Source organism: Pinus tabuliformis, chromosome 8 (genome assembly GCF_031772625.1).
Source record: "Pinus tabuliformis cultivar Carrire ecotype Pingquan chromosome 8, CPIR1, whole genome shotgun sequence".
Lineage (NCBI taxonomy): Eukaryota > Viridiplantae > Streptophyta > Pinopsida > Pinales > Pinaceae > Pinus > Pinus tabuliformis.
Window position 1 is genome coordinate 1,830,260,472 of NC_142294.1, and position 20,857 is coordinate 1,830,281,328.

General features: G+C 36.9%; 1 protein-coding gene across 1 annotated transcript in view; it reads right to left on the reverse strand.

Annotated features, from left to right (window-relative positions):
* LOC149243589 (putative E3 ubiquitin-protein ligase XBOS32) overlaps positions 1 to 1,433 on the reverse strand; it is a 288,655-nt gene extending 287,222 nt beyond the window's left edge. The window contains exon 1 of the mRNA XM_089374574.1: positions 504 to 1,433. The gene's annotated coding sequence lies outside the window, so the exon portion shown is untranslated. The remainder of the gene's footprint in view (positions 1 to 503) is intronic.
* Between the last annotated feature and the right edge of the window lie 19,424 nt (positions 1,434 to 20,857).

The window sequence follows — 20,857 nt, forward strand, 5'->3', positions numbered from 1 at the left end:
TTGTTCTATCAGTCCAGGTCCGAGGAGAAGATGACAAATATTCACCTATTAATTTACTGAAACACACCTTAACATAACATATTGTAGGAGAGGGCCCTGAAACTTACAATTCAATCAACTTATGCAGCATCAATCTACATATGCAAATCAAAACTTTAATGCAGAATTAGTTGTGAAACTGGAGAAACGATGGCTCCATCTCAAGTTGTACAAAAAAACTCAACTTCAAAAATTGACCGTAAAAGTTATATTAATACATATTGATCAATGGTACATATGAAATCCATCAAACTCGTTGCATTAACCTCCTAACCTAGAATTCATGGCCTTAACCTCCTAACCTAGAATTTATGGCTCTATGCGCACCAGAGTATAAACATGCCAACACGGTATCTCAACAACAAAACCCCAACACCAGGAAATTAACAAAGCATTTTTAAAAAGAAATTAAAAATTATAATAATGCATCAATCTACATGTTTTGCAACCTACCTAATTCTTACCTAAACTTACACACTGTGAGATGCGCATGCCTCCTTGGCTAATGAAGGTCCTCAGATTCAACAAAATCCTGCGATTCAACAAGAGTCTTTTCCATTCATAAATGTTTCCTTCTCCGCGACAATTTCATCATATCCTCGCCCATAGATTTCGTTATTTGATTCGTTTGTCAACATTATACTTTATATTTTATCAAATTTTGCCTGCCTTTGCTAAGATTTCATCGCAGCTTTATTTTGCTCAAAATTGACATGGCGGAATTTGCGTTGATCAAATTTATAGATTTGCTTCAGTTGCTAATATCTCCGAACTTGTTTGTTTGTGCTATTATTTGTCATTTCATTGTTATTCTTTACCGGTTTCTGCTCAAATTTTGATCGATGATCAAAATTCGTCCGGAGACTGTAGTTTATACTGGCTAATCCAGCCAATAAAATTATGTCCTAAACTTAACCCGAAGGATGTTCAAAATTCACGCGATAAATTTAAAGCTTTCAGCCGGCCTTCACTCTTCATTCTGCAATATATTTCTTTTGGAAACCCTGCCATTTGTTCATCGATATCTCTTGCGTTCAATTTTGTACACTATGTTAGGGTTTCAACCGTAACATTTTCCACAGGACATGGCCAGTACAGGAATTTTCAACTTTAATTTCCTTTTCTTAAACTCTACTTTAATACATACACAGCACATCTTCGCATTGCATTTTATACGAATTTACACTCATTTTTCTACGGCTTTTCTGCATAAAATTGGAATTCTGTTTCCATGTACAATTAATTTCGTAACTTTTACTTCTAACGATACCGGCCCATTTGGCACTCGTTGATCTAACAAATTTCCATCATTCTCGCCAATTTAAGACTTAAATCTCAATCAACAACGACGCTAAAGCTAATAATAAGCGCTTCATTGAGCAAAATTTCAGCGAGATCTGTGTCAGCAAAATACCTCCTCTGAGCCTCCTCATCAGCAAATATTTGGCAGCGTTCGGGATTCGATCCTACGACGCATGTATTCTCCAAATTGTCCGTCGGAAAAAACGATTTACGAGACGGTTTTTTTGTTTTTATTGCATGTGATCAACTCGCATATCGAATTTATAAGCACTCTCTCCATGTGACCGTTGCGTTCCCGAGTGAGACCATGGGTAATGACGTCACAACATACACGTGGATTCGGACACAGATTATGCTCGGCAGAAAAAGGGAGTTTTTAATCTGATTTGAGTCGGGTCGAAAACGGCGCCGTCAATGGTTCCGTGGACTATGTGACGGTCATTTAACGGCAGGGTAACGAATATTTTTTTCGCATTGTATTTTTGGTGTTTTCTTGTATTCTAATATGTTTATGGCTACGATGATAAAAGCTCTTTTTCCTGTTGCTTGGTTGTGGAGATATCTGCATTTTAAGTAATAACTTTGGTATTCGTCATTATGTGTATAATAACAATGAGGTGGCAACGAATAATATTGTGAAAAGGACGGAGAAGCGTGCAGTCTTGATTTGATTTTTTAATTCATTAATTGTAAAAATAGAATGAGAGTTTTTTACAATATTATATTTATTATTTGTGTAAATTTTGATAATGGAAGTTTTTTATTTTGAAATTCAAAATAATTAGATTTAAAGGTAAAATGTTTGGAGTTTTTTTTATTATTTAACACAGTTTAATTTTGGTGGGTGTTTTTAATTTTGAAAGTTATAAAGATATTTTGGAGTAGTGATGGAATGTATGGTTGCATCCAAAGAAATTATATTGATGGTCTTGTAACTTGTATACAAATAAGTGGATCAAATTCCACTTCATGTTTTTTTATAAAGATTTCATTATCTAGAATAGTTTGATTTTTTTTAGGGTTGTTTACCCTAAAAGCCATGGGAATACCTTGAGGTAGTGGTTTAATGTGTGGTTGCACCCAAATAGATATATTAATAGTCTCATCACTTGTACACACATAAGTGGATCAAAGCCCACCTAGTGTCCTTATTTTATAAAGTCAAGGGCAAACAATTTATTCTCTTCCCCACCCTAATTCATTTTCCACAAATGACATGTTGCTCCATGGTGATTAGGCTAGAAGGGTAGATGCCCTGTCACAAGTAAGAACCCCCTTGCAAGTGTGCCTTCAAATGTCTTAGCCTTTTCCTAAGGGTTATAATAGCAACTAGTCAAATTTGAACTTGGGTTTGGCCCAAATAATCCTAGTGAGATAGTGATTCCTCCATATCTTAAAAAAAAATGAAAAGTTCCAATTCAAGTGATTATTTTATAACTAGTTTATGATGATGCTAATTAGGTTTAGTTTGGGTGGTTGAAAAAAATGTTGTTAGCCTCCCACCAAGGTTAAATTCCTACATTTTACTTATTGACCTCACCTCCTAATCTCATTTATACAAAATATTTAAAACTAAATGACAAATTGTTTAAAATTCTTTAATAAAAAAGTTTTCAATTTTATGCTATGATATTCTCTAAAAAATTATACAAAAGCATTACAAAATTTTTAAAATTCTTCCATTGGAAAGGGTTTCAATTTTATGTTATTATATTCTTTCCAGATTTACTATTAACTTCAATTATACAAAATGTTTAAACCTAAATCACGAATGTTTAAAATTCTTCAATTGAGGGTTTCAATTTTATATTATTATATTCTCTCCAGATTTACTACTAACTTCATTTATACAAAAACATACATTCAAATATGAAGAAGCCAACAACTACTTATAGGGATTTGAATTTTGGTATAAGAATAAGATATTTATTTATTTTTTATTTTTATTTTTATTTTCAGAAAAAATAAATACTTTTTGGCTATTCAATTTGAATATAAAAAAAAAATACAGGACAACGTTTATCAATATTGAGTTTTTTGTGCTTACAATGAAGTTGCTAATGTGGACAACACTAAGCTTAAAATTAATTGAAGTTTTTTCATATTTGTTGATATATTTTAGTTCAAAATAAGCTTGGCGGCAAAACACATATTGAAATTTAATTTTTTTTCTCAAAGTTGTAAGATGACTAATAAAAACTAGAAGCAAAAGACAGCGTTACAGAGAGAAGGCTTCCTCCTTCAAATGGTGAAAACTAGAAATCTATAAAAGAAAATATATTGCCTACAAAGTTGTTGGAGTATTTTGAAAAATGAGCCATCAACCTATTGGTATTGAATGAACATTTTCAATCGTGGATCCATTGACTTCTTCATAGCAAATGAGTCTAGGATCCAAAGAGAGATATTTTTTTGAAAGGTTGTTAGTTGTTGAATTAAGCTCCCTGTAAATATAGTGCATGTTGATCTCCTAAAGTGTTTCTTCTTCTCTTCAATTATGCTCTTCCATACTGCAAGATTTAGAACCTCCAGATGAGATTTACTTGTCAACCAATCAATTACACATTTAGAATCTCCTAGAATTTGTATGTATTTAATATTTTTTAATTAAGCTAATAATAAGACCTCAAACAACAATTAGTTCAACTTTTGTTATAGTTCCAATTCCTAGACCAACTCTAAAAATCACATATTTATTCCCTATCATTTTTATCACCCCCCCCCCCCCCCACAATTGTTTTGTTGTGCTGCTCCATCAAAGAAATCGACCGGAAGATCCTAGGAAAAGCAAGGGAAGTGTATTCTTCTAAGATTTTTTCGGAGATGGGTCAAAGTGTATTGAAATATAATCTTGGCTGAGGGATGAAGAGTACAAATTGTTGCATTTTTTAAGGTTACCCTATTCTTGAGTAGCCAGATACCCCACACAACAAAAATTGGGAGAGATCAAAGGTTTTTAAATTTCCCCACCCAATGATGAAGTAATTCCTATAAAGAGGTTTATACAAAATGTTCTTTAATGCCCAAGAACACAAGTTCCATTTCCCATATTTTCTTAGAAATGAGACAACCAATAAAAAATATGATCAATTGTTTCTTCCTGATTTCTACAAAGGCAACATAGGTTTGGCCCTGTAAACCCTCTTTTCTACAACTTTTCCCAGGTTGGAATTCTTTTTTTGTAGAACTAGCCGAAAAACATTTAAGCTTATTAGGGATGTTCCAATCCTAAATGTTGTTGCTCCACCATTTGAAGTCTTGAAGCACTACTAAATGGGACATTTCTTTATAGGCCTTATTAGCTTTCACCCTGCCTGAGGTAGTGTTCCAACTCTAGACCAATAGATACTCATATTTATTTAAACAAACCCAATTGATATTTATCTCCTTCAATGACAAAGTTCCACTCTTTTGTGAAGGTTCCAACCAGTCCCAAATCTAAAGAAGAGAACTAATTACATTGAGTTGAAAGAGAGGAGGCCACTCTTTTTACATCATTTAAGTAGATGAAAACTTTGGAGGTCAAGGAATGTATCAAATTTGAAGAAAACTTAAAGACTCTGGCCACATCTATAAGGGGGTCCTTACCCGAAATCACTCTTTTGTCGTCTCCAACCTTCCAGGCCAACCAGTTGTAGAGCAAGGGGAAAGAGTCCATGCGAGCCTTCTAGACAATGGATTCTTTGTTAACAGGTTTTTTGGCTACTCCTCTAAGCCAATCCACCACCAGCAAATTATTTAGATACTTCTCCTTGATCCCCCCCCCCAAACAGATCTCTCCATAATCTTTTCAAAGCTAAAGCTTTGCCAAACCAGGACAGGTTCTTGAAGCCCATCGTTCAAATTTTTTTGGTTTAGACAAAGATTCCCAGCTAGCAAAGTGAATCCCTTGATTTTTTTACCAATCCATAGAAATTTGAACATTTTTTGCTTGATATTGTTTAGGATTGATTTTGGAATTTTGGATATAGCAAGCTAGTAGAGTGAGATATTTTTCAGTACAGATTTGACTAATATCAACCTTTCCCCAAAGGACAACTAGTTGTAGCACCACAAACTAATTTTCTACTCAACTTTTTTTTAGAAACCACATCCAGTCTTCTCTATGATAATCATTTGGCTTAAGGAAGAAGCCTGAGTACTTAAAACTATTATCCATAGCAACCATTTGGAAAGGTAAAAAGGGCTAAATGGACGAGAGGAACTCTTAACAGATAACATTATGATAAAGGGAAGATTTTTGTACACTAATCTCCATTCCAACAGCCTAGTAAAATAAGTTAATAACCTTATGAAAACTTTCCATTTTGAGGTTGTACCAACCCCCATCAATTGAATATCACCCACAAATAGTAAGTGAGTAATAAATTGTTTATAAGAGATTTTTATGCCTTTGATGTTTCCTTCCTACTTTTCTTTCAACAACTGTAGACTCAAGCCTTCCATCACAAGCAAAAACAGTAGGGGAGATAAAGGACATCCCTGTCTAAGTCCTCTAGAACTGGAAAAGTTGCTTGTGGGAGAGTCATTGATCAATATAGATAAATTTGTTGAGGACACACAACCCATAATCCAGTTGGTAACCTCCAAGCCCAAACCAATTTGTAATAGGACAAACATAAGGAAAGTCTAGTTTAATCTGTCAAAGGCCTATTTGAGGTCCATCCTAAGAACTAAGGCTTCTAGATTTTTTGACTTTATATAATGGAGGACTTCCAGAGCAATATTGATAACATCATGAATTTACCTATCAGCCAAGAAGTCAAATTGATTAGGAGACATTTTATTATCTAAAAAAGGTTTGATCATATTTAAGATAAATTTGAAATGATTTTGTATACCAAGTTACACAGGGAGATGGGCCTGAAGTCAAATAAGGTCTGAGGTTTGGAACTTTTTGGGATTAGAGCTACATACGTAACATTAATCGTTTTTGATACATTTCCTAATCTTTCGGATTCCTCTGCCATTTTGCAAAGATTGGGCCCCATAAAATCAAAGAAATAAAGAAAGAGTTTGACATTCCAACCATCAGGGCCTAGACTCTTGTCTTTAGAGAAGAGATTCAACACCTCTTTGATTTCATCAAGGGAAACTAGGAAATCAATCCTAGCAAAGTCCTCAGAGCTTAAGAATCTTGAGAAATTTCAAATGAGCTAAAGTTGGGAGCTAATGATGGAAGATCTCGGGTCTCTAAAAAGGGAGGAAAAGTAGGAGGAAGCAACGAATTTTAGGTCATGTTGGCTACAGGAAATCTTCCCATCCTCCAACTCTAGCTCCCAAATAGAATTAATGTTTCTTTTGTGATTTGCATAATTATGACAAAAAAATAGTATTCCCATCCCCCTTCTTGATCCAGGTCACCCTACTTTTTAACCTCCTTGACTCTTCTTCTAGGTTTAACATCTACAATTTTCTAGCTTTCAAGGAACTCATTCTATATGTTAATTCTATCGAAAAGGGAGAGTGAGAGAAAGACTGAGAGATTTTTTCATATTCAAATTCTAGAGCCAAGAATTCCTCATTTTGCTTTGCTTCCCTTTTCTTTTCCCACTCCAACACCGCCTTCTTGAGCTTCACAAGTTTACTAACCAGGAATCCATAGTCAAGGAACCATTTGTTACTGAACTATTTTCCAAATACCCTTATCTAGTTCTTTAAAAGAATCTACTTCCAACCATGAATGGTTGAATTTGAAGGGTATTTGTTTGTGTGATTGTCACAATCCAATTCGAGTATGGTTGGAAGGTGGTATGATAATCTATCTTGAGAAATCCATGATCTAAATCTCCCCATATTATTCACCAGCTGATCAACCATCAAGAACCTATCAAGTCGCTTAACATTACCTTCCTCTCCATTCTTGTTGTTTCTCCAAGTAGGGGCCAGTGAAAAAGGAGCAATATCACATAGGTTGAAATTTTGCAGCATCTTCGAAAAATAAGTTGCCAAAGGATCCAAGCAAGCTCGAGACTCCCAAGACTCCCCTGATGAGGTAGTGAAGTTTAAATCTCCTGCTATGAGGAGGAACGGGTCCGAGAGCATTCTGTTAGATTAAAACCTTATCCTAAAATTCTCGTGTTTCACCATAGGGACCATAGCAGTTTACTGATCGGAAACATAAAACCTCTTACAAACCCTTCCAAGATGATACCAACATAAGAGGAGAAGACCTTAAAGGATGAAACTTTTAGATTCCATAGGGAGAGGAGCCCTCTAGACAAGCGAATAGAATCCATAACACAAGAAAACCAACCCAAGAACATGTGTTGAAAGGCCTCTCTAGCCTTCTCCCCCATAACCATTATGTCTTGAAGCAAGATAATAGAGTGTTTGTATTTATGCACCAGTCTCTTAAGGGAAATAACTCTAGAGGATCCCCCAACCCCCTTAATATTAATAAACAAGATAATCATTTTGAAAAAACCATAGAGGGATTTTGTGCTCTAGGGGCCCTTGAAACAATATCTTTGTTTTATGGAGGAGGCAGGCTAAGGCCTCCCTGGATAGCCTCTAGAGGGATTCTATCTCTAGCCCAAGATTTTTTTTTTTTTTCATGGTTACGTTTTGGAAAGGTGCACTTAGATCTTTCGAAAGATGGGAATACTTCACTTCACCAACAAACCAAACCCATATTGAGAAAAGCTTATTTATTAAGAACAATTTTGAGCAATAGAATTTGATTTAATTTAATTTAAATGTTAGATGGAATTATGACAATCAACGAGATTTTTATTTACTTCTTTGTTTATAGGGTGGTTTTATTAGCAAAACATTTGTTTTGTAGTTTTTGTTAGTGGTGGTTTGCACTTTCAATTTTTATTTTATTTTATTTTAGACTTGTGTAGTTTACAATTTTCTTTCATAATAAAATAAAATAAAGATTCTTTTTTCTTTTATTCAAGAAAGAGCTTATATGCAACTTGGTAAGTACCTCAATCTAACCAATTGTATCAAAAATGATATCGAGAATGTTTCACACTTTATTAATATAAAAAACCCCTAAGGTAGGGTAACACCTTACAATTTACCCTTCTAGGAAAGAATCCACTCTTATTTTCTTTCCACTTAAGGCTGGATTACTTCTCTTTTCTTAGATTTAGAGTAATTGATAACTTGTTGAGATTACTTGAGGCCTAGATTTAAATCCATTTGGTTGCAACTATAACCTTTAGGTTAGTGCCAACAACTTGCTAGCCAACATGTAGTAGGAAATTTATGACTTGCCAATGGTCGAGGCCCCTCAAGGCACATTGGAGGTGTGGACCTCTGTCCATGGTCATCTACCCTTCTAACCTAATGGACCAGCATATCCCTTTGCCAGGATTGAACCCAGGTGAAGGGGAGAAAATTGTGCTCTCAACCACCCAAGCTAGAGCATGGGATAAGGTTGGATCACTTCTCATTGAGTTAAGCTCTATATACAGGGACTTTGCCACACCTGTCATAAAGAGGACTCCATCATATTTATAACTAACAAGAGAACCCTAATCATAACGACCTCATAACTATGTAATGGTCCTTCTTTAAAGAAGTCCCATTACATTTATTAAATACTAACGACCACAACGTGCTTTATTTAATAGTAACAAGCATGATGGACCTAGTCCACCTTACATTGAATGATCTCCACTATTATTACTCTACTTTGTGTCCTTCATCCCCTCATTACACCTCAAGAGAGGATTCCATCAGAAAATGATATTTCATTTTTCTCTCTTTGATATATTACTAAATCCATGTTAGATATCATTGCAAACTTAGAAATTCATACACTTTAATATCCAAAATTCATTATAAAAATTAAATATGTATTTTAGTTTTTATTAAAAAATATAATTTCAAAAGAAATTGTTACATACTTAAGCAATTATTTCCATTAAAGACTTTTTGTCTTACTACCTCATTATTAAAAGAAAAAGAAAAAACATGAATCTAATCAACTTCTAAAAAAACACTGCACATTAAAATATAACAAATTATCTTATAGTAAAAAACTCAAATTATATTTAAAAGTATAAATTCATCACAATAACTCACACTTTTTAAAAACCTTAAATGTTAAGAAAAACTCCTCGTCTCTTTTGACTTCTATATATCTCTTTTCATCATTTTTATACAATAAACAAAATAGAAATAGAAATCAAACGGTTTATCATTATAAACATTTTATTAAATTAATAAATTTTGTGATTAAAATTTTAAATTGACCAGGAATGAATCATAATGCATGACAAGTGACTTTAGCATTAAGTATATAATTAATTGGAAAATACCAAAACACAAATTTTAGAAATGTACAGAAGTTTGCATCATCCTAAATTTAATTCCTTCACGAAGGTTCTTTGGAACGTAATACGAATTTTCAAATTCGGTCCTTCAGAAGTTTGGTACAAATTATCGCACTGATTTGACCACACCATGGTCTCTACTTCGGCCGAAAGAATCAAAAGAGGCTCAGTCGTAATCATGATTTTTACTTATTTACGCAAAATGGGACCCACAATAACATCAAATCATGAAGCCAAATGATTGTAATAGATGTGCATTCCATGTCCGCGATAATTTTTACTGCAGTAACATTAAATACCGTATTGACGGCAAGAATATTTAAATTTAATGTTTTTTAAGATGTATAATTAGATGGCACAAGTTTGAGGTTTTGTTAACAATATATTAATTAAGAGTTAAGAGTTTAACATGTTGCTTATATGAATTTAGTGCGGTCAGGAAGGATTATGGATTTAATTCAAGTTATTTAACCTGTTTTATTTGAAAAGATGGGTTTATCTTTGTAATTTAAAAGAGTTTAATGATGTAAATTATGAATAATTAGACATTAATTTTATTATAATGATATATTTATTTTACTTAATTTTATAAGAAGGATTTATTTTTGTTAAATGATATATGAGGAAACATGGTTTCCTCTCTTCGTTTTAGATTTTACTTTTTACATGTTTATTTTTAATGAGCCAATTGATAATGATAATGAGTTATATATGATTTAATCTTGAGTTATTTCTTTGGCTTTATGCTCTAAAAAATCTACGGTTTATAATAATGAAGAGAAGTGTTCTACTAATTTTATTAGAGATATGTTACAAAAATAATAAAAATTAAGTAATAATATTTATTTATAGAGTAAGTTAATTCAACCATTTTTCAAAAGAAATTTTTCTCTAGATATGGTAGCAATTTTATTATAACTCAAGGTGCCAGTGCTAATTGTGTTTATAGCAAGTGGTTGGAAGGAATGGTTACTATCATCTCCACCTAGGTTTAATTGTTACAAAGGATAAGATGGGATTTGTTTTGATAGCTTTGAGCCTTCTTATCATGAGAATATAAAGACAAATTAACATAAAATTATTCTAAGTGGGAATGAAAACATTTTACTTATAATTACATCAAAATATATATTTTTTTAACTCTCTGTGTAAATTAAACATAGAATGAATTAAGCAAGTCACATAATGAATTGTAGAATGCTCCTCTCCACATAACAATCGATCAATGTTATTTAAAATATATTTATTTTATTATAATAAACTTTGCTATTAAATTAAAATGATTAGAAATACTACTTCCCATACAATTAGTAGTAAATATACTTATGTTATTTTAATAAATTTTGTCATTTAGTAAAAAATAATAAATTATATTTTTAATTCATACAAATTATATTTTTATTTAATTAATAAATATTTTTAATGAAAATAATTTTCAAAAAAATAATAATTATAAAACAATTAAATTATAAAAAATTTAAAGATAAATAAAAAACAAGATGTTATCTTTAAACAATATAAACTTAAAAATATATATTTATTTATTACGTCGATGAGTGTTTTATTATGAGATTTTTCCTCACGACATTATTGAAGATTCGTCGTCCTCAACAGGTGTCATGTCACATGTGGACTTGCCACATGGACTTGTAACATACATGCAACTAGGCAATGCACATGGTTTCCACATGGAAACTTGTGGGGTGCCTTTGTGGGTTGTCCAGATGACTTTGGACGATCTAGAGCTTAAGGTGTATGGCTATGGAAAGGACAAACATTAAGAAATTTTAATGATAAAGTACCTTAACAATCTATTCTTGGGTTGTTGTGGCTCTACACGATGCCTTCAAAAGTCACAGCCCATGCATCTCTCTTGGCCACGAAAACAAACTCCATATTGAATAGCTTTTTTATTGTTGCAGTGATGGATAAATGCTCAAAAGAGGTTTGCATCTCAAGAGATTTGATCCCTCATGGCACTTGGTAGATCGAGAGCTAAGATGGATCTAGGTTGGTGGGTAAAGTAAGGGTGGAAAATGTTACTAATTGGTATATGAAAAGTAAAAAATGATCTAAATTGATATATAAAAATAATTAATTAATGTGATCGTGTTAGTTGATGGTCACTTTATTAATGTGATTGTGTTAGATGATGGTCCAAGTGAGTGGGGAGAATCGGTAGACCATGGTTAATTATGGTTGATCTTAGTTAACTATTGTTAAATATGGTAAAATTATGGTTGATAAGAGTGGATTAGGGTCAATAAATGGTTGATTGTTATTATGTATAGTTGATTATTATAAACATAACTAATTATAATCAAATTATTGTTGAGAAGTGTAGTAAGAAAGGTTCAAGTTAACTTAGCCTTGGTCAAATTGAGTAAATTCAAAATTTCCACATCAACAAACAACTTGGAGGCAGTTAACTGAGGTGGCATGGCTCTTGTCACTTAGTTAGCTCAATAAATTTGAGTTAGATGGCTTGGACTTCAGTTATACATGTGTGATTGTTAATTTGTAGCAATCCAGTTCATTTATTTCCAGTTGTGTTCAGTTAAGCTAGTTCTAATTGTTGATAGAACTAGTTGGAGGTCAATTGTGCAATGGGACAACAATCTAACTCAGAGATCATCTAGTTAACTGGCCAATCAACCAAAAATAGCTCATGCATGCAAGGAATTTGAATTTCTCAGCTATGGTGAAGTTTCCAAGGTAGACTAGTTTTGAGTGTACATGTGTTGCATGCAACCAATGATTTTTTTTTTTTTTTAACTAAAACGGTTATATGATTTTTATTTATCTGGAAACAAATGGGACTTTTTCTTGCTGTCCTCCATTACATTGCATTTCTCTGGATACTGCCTTTTTTCCTCTATTACAAAATTCAGGGCATTTGCATAAAACTATTTTCGTTAACGAAGATAAGCCCTTTCATGATTGCACTTCCTTTGTTTGCCATTTTGTCCGCTTCACTGTTTAAATTTCTGAGAATATGATAGAATTTGCAGCTGTCAAAGAATTGGAGTACTCTTTTCAGTCTTTCCAGCATTTTGTTGAGGCTAGGATTGTTGAATCGATCCCCCATATTTAAATTTTTTATTATCAATTCTGAGTCTCCGAAGACTTGCAGCTTTTTCACTCCTTTATCTCTTGCAATTTGACAGGCTTTGAGAAGTCCTAACAGCTCAGCCTGGTTATTGGACTTCTGTCCTAATCCCCAGTAAAAGATGTCTTTTGAGTCACCGTCCGGAGAGTAGAAGACTCCCCCTGCTCCAGCTGTCCCTGGATTCCCTTTTGACGCCCCATCAAAGAAGGCTGTGTGTATTTTTTGTGATCTCCACCAATTCTGAAAGTAGTCCTCTTTATCTCTTAATCGCCATTCCTGATTGTTACTTTGTGGTTTAGGATGGTTTCTGCTCGGATAAGGCACTAGAGAGACTAACCACCTCTTTTCTTCTGGCAGAAGCAAGGAATCTTCTTTTATATACTGTTGTTGGGCTGCTTTCATCAAAAAGGCCTTAGCTTTTGCAGCTATTTGCAGCGATGTGTGTCTCACCTCATTGAAAATCTGTTGATTGCGTGCCAACCAGATCTGCCAGCAAACGTATTTGGGAATCGCTATCCAGATTCTGTTCCAGAAGGATTTTTGGGGAATTTGATGTGGGTAATGATGCTTCCATGAGGCAAACAGGTCAGCTGCGGAGTTAAAAGAAGGAACAGTTGTCTGCAAATCCATTAATATGAGTCCCCAAACTTCTTGAGCTATGCTGCATTCCATAAATAGATGATGGGCTGTTTCTGAGTTGTTTTTGCACATAGCACACCTATGAGGCCCTGCTATTTTCCGCTTCTCCAGGTTATCTCCCGTGAGAATTTTGTTATGGATCAGTGTCCAGCAAAAGAAATTTACCTTTGGAGTGGCAAACGAATCCCATACGCTTTTCCAGAAAGTTGAAGAATGATTGCTATTTCTTATCCCCTGCAGAACGCGGTAGCCATCTGTTGTGGAGTAAACTCCAGTTTGACCCCACCCCCAGCAGTCTTTTGCGGCTCTATGAACAGGGGCGGCGTCCTCCAGGTATTCTTCCAGCAGTGTTTGTTGATTTTTCAACCTGTTCGGGACTCCAAAGAGGTCCCAACCCTCCCACTCGCCTCGCTGATTCCACTTCGATAGATCGTAGAGGCGATTGACTCCCGCGCGCTCTAACCAGGTTCTCAGCTCTGTTATATCCACTTTATCTGCTAAGGGGGCGTTCCTCATTATACTATCCGTCCATATATTGATATGCTTGCCACTTCCAGGGATACGATACAGGTGATTTTTGAAGTGTTGACTGCTTTTACAGCACAGGTTCCAGAGTTGCGTGCTTTTGGCTGTGGATATATGAGTTACGTTGCTGAGGTCTTTGCTTATTCCATACTTTGACCGTAGAGTGCTACTGACAGGATGGGTGGGATCGTGGATCAATTTCCACAGGATTTTTCCTCCCAGGGCCAGGTTCACAAGATGAGGGTCTCTTATCTGTAATCCCCCCTCTTCCTTCGTTCTCTTTACAACATCCCAATTCACCAGATGTAATCTTTTTTCACTGCCTTTCCCTCCTTGCCACAAAAATTCTCTGAGTAGTTTGGAGATCTGCTCCATAACATTGCGAGGGGCCAAGAGGAAAGCTGCCTGGAAGATTGGGTACGCTGACAGCACCGATTTGATCAAGACAACTTTGCCACCCTTAGTCAACCAGTAACCCCCCCATGCTGCGATCTTGTTTTTCATTTTTGAGATTATTCCACTCCATAAGGCTCTTTTATTGATTCCAGAGATAATAGGCAGGCCAAGGTAGGTGAATCTATCCCATTCTGTGTGTCCTTTGAACCCAAGAATGGATGTTATACCAGCTAGTTCATGCTGATTTATATTCCAACTAAAAACTTCGCTCTTGTTGTTGTTAACTGCCGCTCCAGTGACTCTGCAATAGCTTCTAAGGACCGAGTCAAATGCTCGGGCTATTCTTGTGGATGCTCCACCTAGGAGGAGTGAATCATCAGCAAAAAGTGCATGGTTCGAAGGCTCAGTTCCTGTTGTTGTTTTGAGGCCTGGTAAGATACCTGTATCTCTTTCTGCATTGAGCTTTCTGCTTAGAGAGTCTGCCATAAGAATGTACAGATAAGGGGAGAGTGGGCATCCCTGTCGTATGCCTCTCTTAGCTTTAAAAAAGTTTGTTGGTCGACCATTAACAAGGGGCGCGATCCATGGATTGTCAATGCAGGCTTTGATGAGTTGAACAAAAGTAGGCAAGAAGCCAAATGTGAGAAGCACTTTGCTAAGGAAATTGCGGTTTACTCTATCAAACGCATTTGCCATGTCTAATTTTATCACCATTCCTTTCTCTTTCCTCTGTTTGCTGGAGTGGATTGTCTCTTGAACCTGGATTACATTATCCAGAATATGTCGACCTTCTACAAAGCCACTTTGGGAGCTGGATATCACCCTTTTTAGCAGTGGCTTAATTCTGTTTGCTAACAATTTGGCCAATATTTTGTAAGACGCATTACACAACGATATTGGTCGAAATCTGGAAAAAGTTTCTGGATTGGAGTCTTTGGGGATTAAAGCAAGGTAAGTAGAGTTGGTACCTCCACCTATCTTGGCTTTTGCCATAAACCCTCTTATCATTTTCTGCAGGTCTTCCTTGATAATATGCCAGCATGTTTTATAGAAGTGGATTGTAAATCCATCGGGCCCCGGTGCCTTGTCCGCTTCCATGGCCCAAATTACATTTATGATTTCCTTTTCTGTTATGGATCTGCAGAGGGTTGCATTTTCTTCAAGGTTGATGAGTGTGGGGATATTTGAAAGAAATGCAGCAGTTTCCTCTTCGTTTTTTTGAGCATCTGAATTGTAGAGATTCTGGAAGTGTGCTTCAGCAGCTGCCTTGACTTGATTGTATCCTTTACAGACTTGCCCATCTGCTGTTTTAATTTCTGCTATATAATTTCTTGACAGTCTTGCTCTATATTGCCTGTGGAAGTAAGCAGTATTCCGATCTCCCGCCTTTAACCACAGGCTTCTAGATTTTATTCTCCAGTATTCTTCCTCCTTTCGGAATGACTGATGTACTGATCGTTGTGCTTGAGTTTCTGTTTCCAACACTTCTGTTGTGATCTCTTTAATTTCCATGTCAGTTTGCAGTGCTTGTAATGATTGAACTGCTTCTTTTCTTTGTTCTGTTGGCGTATGGATTGGTTTCTTAATCCAGTCTTTCAAGGCTTGTTTGGTAGCTTTTAACTTTTGTTCCCAAACATAACTAGTTGATCCATTGATGGGTTTGGACCAAGCTTCTTTTACCGTGTCTAAGAAACCCTCTCTCTCAATCCACTGGGGACTGAAACGAAATGGGATTGGTCCCAGATCTTCTTCTTCTTCTAGGATGAGCTGAACTGGCTTATGATCTGATGTAAGTTTAGGTAAAAATTTTGTGATGATGATTTTTTTTGCCATCATTATGGAGCTTTGCACTAGAAAGCGGTCAAGTCTTGCAGATATGTGATCCGAGCCAGTCCGGTTATTGGACCAGTTATATATACCCCGTACTGGATTGAAATCCAATAGGTCCCAGGTTTGGGTGAGTTCCTCAACCATGGGTAGCAAGGGGTCCCTGCTGTCTATTCCTCCTCTCTTCTCTTTTGCTTTCATAATAATATTTAGATCGCCTGCTATAATGATATTGTTGGGAGATGATAATTCTAAAAAGGCAGAGAGGCTGTTCCAGCATTCTCTTTTTTCAGTATAAGAAACTGGCACATAAAGATTAAATAGAGATATAGTTAACTTACTTGCTTTGTGTTTCAATTCCGTGAAGATCTAGTGCTGGGTTGCTTGGAAGTTATTCAGTTGGAAGAGCTCTTCAGACCAAAGGGTTGCCAAGCCCCCGGAGGTGCCTCTTGCACTGACTGCTTTACCTGCTTTTTTATTCCACTTTGATTTACTGATCTCTAAAAGGGCTTGCCCTTCTAGTTTTGTCTCTTGGAGCATGAGAATTTCTGAGGGTTCATCTTTCAATAGGTCTTTGACGGCCTCGATTTTGGAGGGATTCCCCAGTCCTCTACAATTCCAAGAGACTAATTTCATTATTTATTATTTTGATTGATGAGTCCTCCCTTGGAGGGCTTTGGCCTGGTGTTTCGCCCTATAGACATTTCTATTGTGGGCTGACTTCCTTGTGTTTTGTGTCTTTCTGCCTCCTCCTCCCTTTTTTCCTTTCGGGATTTCCTTCCTGCTTTTTTTGATGGGCGCTCGTAGATTTCATCTTCCGAAGAATCCGAGCTCTCCCTTGGTTTTTTCTTTGCCATATCAGCATATGATAGGTTGGTGGGGCTCCCCTGATTGGGTTCACTCAGTTCTGCTTCCTCTCCCTCTTTGTGCAATGGAGTATTATTTTCCTGCTCCTCGTGCTCCTTTGTTGGGTTCACTTGGTGGCTCTGCTGTTCGCCTTCTGTCCCTTTTGATCTTGCTTCTGTTTCTTGGTTTATTTTGGGTCTGCTAGTTTCTCCATTCCTATGCTGTTCACTTTGTGTCTCATTTGGATTTTCTTCCTCCTCTTGATTTATTTTGGATCTGCTGGTTTCTCCATTCCTATTGCCTTTTCCAGTGCCTTTTTTTGCATTTGCATTTTTCTGCACTAGGGTCCACTGATCCCCGTTTTGTTTGCCCATTTGATCCTCAGTCTTTTTCTTGCAGTGCTTTGCGAAATGACCATGACCATGGCAATGTCTGCATTTAAACGGCAACTGCTCATAGTCTAGCTCCTGTACATACGTCCACCCAGCTACTGTAAGTTTGATGGCTTCTGGGAGCCCTTCTTCCAGGTCCACTTCGACACAGATGCGTGCACAGGAATATTGGTCCTTCCTTGCTGCTTGATCTATGTATTTTCCCAAGGCATTCCCTATGATCTGGAGATGATTCCAACAGTGGAGGGGCAGATGGGGAAGCCTGACCCAAACCGGGACAGCTGAAGGAACGTCTTGAGTAGGATCAAAGTCAGGCGACCATTTGTTTAGGTAAAGGCCCTGAGGGCCCATGAAGTAAGGTCCATTTCTGAAGATTAATCCTTTATCATCAGGGCTTTCGAATACAAAAACAAAGAATCCCTTACCCACGAAGTAGCTTTTGACACCCTCTTTAATGAGAGGCTTCCAATTCCTTTGAGTCCACTCCTCTACCGTTTTTGGCGATGGCCAGAGGCCTGTGAACTGGCCTATGAGGCCTTTTTCAGCCAGATTCAAGGCAGCTTTGCAAGTATCTTCTTCCGGCAGAGCCACTGATGGGATAGTGTCCATCTTTTTGACAAACTTCTGCATGGTCGCAGAAGGAGGACGTTTGGGGCCAGAAGCCACTAACGACTTGAAGGCCAGGACCTCCGGTGGCAGGGGATCCATGATCCACCCGAATCAGACCAAACAGAGCTGCGTTACACTGGTACGATCATCCTTTCTCACCACTGTAGATGGCAGAGACGCAGAGAAGTGGGGGCAGAGGGCCACCCCCGATCAGATCAGGAAGAACTCCAACAACACCGACCAGAGCAGCTGAGCACCTGCAGCGCAGACAACCTCAGGCCCAGGCCTAAGCGCCTCTCTGGCAACCCTGATCGCAGTCTGACCTAGCTCGTTTCGCAGAGCTCTTCCGCGCGCCCACACTATTTGAATATTAATATAGCTTAAATTATGCAACCAATGATCAATCCTTGGGAATTACGCAATTAATTTGGAGGAAATTCCCAAAAAATAGGGGTCAGTTTCCTAAGGATTTGTGCAAGGAATTAGGAGCTCAGCTGGGGGCAGAATTAACTAAGTCTGGGTCAAATGTTTTCATTGATCAGAGAGAACAGTTATTCACTTACAGGTTGAGCTTAGAGCAAGCAAGCAATTGTAATACATTATTTATTCATCTGATCAATGCAAGCAGGCTTAAGGGGTTTTTACCAGTTGGTTTCCCCTAGATAAATCTGTGTACTTGTGTATGTGATTGATCCATGTTTGTGAATGTTGTTCTAAATTGTGAATTAATTTTCGCAGAGCAGTAGAGTAGAATCGTGTCTCTTGATTTAGATTAAATTTCTTGAGAAATTACAATTCTATCACCAAATTTCTACATGGTATCAAAGCAAGATTCACATTAGAACAAGAATTTCGAAATTGTTCCTTAGGACGTTCGAATTTGCAACTTCAGTGTAATAAGATTTATTTAGAGTTGGGAGAATGGCCTTCAATGGACTGAGATTAGAGTATCCCTTGGAAGGCAACTATAATTTCATTGCTTGGAAGGATGACACAGAGGCAGTGCTTGATGACAATGGATTGCTGGAATATGTCAAGCCAGACATTCCAAAACCGGGATCCGCTGATGCCCATAACCTATCCCAATGGAATAAAGATGTAGCAAAGGCGAGGAGAATAATCCTAGAGGGAGTGAGAGACCACATTGTCTCAAATATCCATGGGAAATAAACTCCTTTCACAATGTGGAAAGCATTAATTGAGATATTCGTGAATAACAGTGACCATAGAAAAATAGCCCTCAAAGACAAACTTTGAAACATTAAGATGCATAAGAATGATACTATTATGGAGTATCTCATCAGATTTACACAAGTTCAGGATGAGCTTGGAGGGGTTGGTGTGAATCTTGCAGAATATGACCTGGTGAGCCTAGCTCTTCTAGGCCTTCCCAAAATCTGACATAACTACTAGGATTCAATGAACGGGAGGGAGAAATTACTGAATTGGGAACACTTATGGTCCGATTTGGTACAAGAATAAATTAGGCGGAGTACTAGAGATAGAATTTCATCCAAGGGAGAGGATGAAGAAAATTTTACATTGGTTGGAAAGGGAAGGAAGGGAAAAGGGAATAAATCTCAAACCAAACCAAAATCTAGCTAAGGGGGCAAGAAGAAAGACTTGTCCAAAATTAAATGCTTCAATTGTCATGAATTCAGGCACTATGCTACAAAGTGTCCACACAAAAAGTCTAGAAATAATAACTTAGGAGGAGCAACATGTGAAGCATTGACTTCACAGTTTGAGCTAGAATTCACCTTGATCTCATGCATGGCCAACACTGTGATGGGGAGTGTGTGGTACTTGGACTCGGGTTCCTCGTTCCACATGACAGGGTGTAGAGAGTTTTTCGATGACCTGGAGGAGAAATATCTCCATATGCATATTGATCTTGGGGATGACAGAAGGTACATTGCTACTAAGATTGGTACCTTAACCTTTAAGAGGGAGTCAAGATCCCATCTTTGCCTCAAAGATGTCATGTTTGTACCAGGCTTGAAGAAGAATCTCATCTCTGTAGCAGTTTTGGAAGACCGTGGCTATGATGTGATCTTCTGTAAACTAACTATTGGACTTCTGAGACACATAACTACTGGACAGGTGAAGCAGATCGGGGTTCATGTGAAGAATTTGTATAAACTTGAGGTGGAATATTGTGCTAGAGAAAGTGCAGAGTCGAGATGTCAATGAAATCTAGCGCAGGAGATAGTGCCATTTGCATCATGATGCCTTAAAATTTATGCAGCAAATAACCACTGGCCTCCCTAAAGGATCACTTGAGCAGTAAGATGTCTACAAGGGTTGTACCTTGGGGAAGTATGTAAAATCCACATTCCATGATCGAGACAACAAAGCAAATGCAGCCTTGGAAGGAGTCCGCTCTGATGTTTGTGGACCCTTCCCTACAGCGTCCACTGCTAGGCATAAGTACTATGTTCTTTTTCTTGATGATTTCTCAAGAAAGTGTCATATCTTCTTCATGCAGAAGAAGGATGAGACATTCTCAAATTTTGTAGAATTCAAGGCACTAGTTGAGAAAGAGACCGACAAGAAGGTGAAGGCTCTCATGAGCAATAATGGAGGTGAGTATGTTTCAAATAACTTCAAGGATTTTTGTGCTAAAGAAGGAATTCGAAGAGAACTGATAGCTCCCCAAAACCCACAGTAGAATGGGGTAGCTAAGAGGAAGAACCAGAGCATTGTGGGAGTTGCGAGAGCTATGCTACATGACCAAGGCCTGCCACTGCATTTGTGGGCATAGGCATGTAACACAACAGTCTAATCGCATAACTTGAGTCCTCATCATATTCTTGGTATGATTATACTAGAGGAGTCTTTATGAGAAAGCCGGATGTGTCTCATTTCAGAATTTTTGGAGC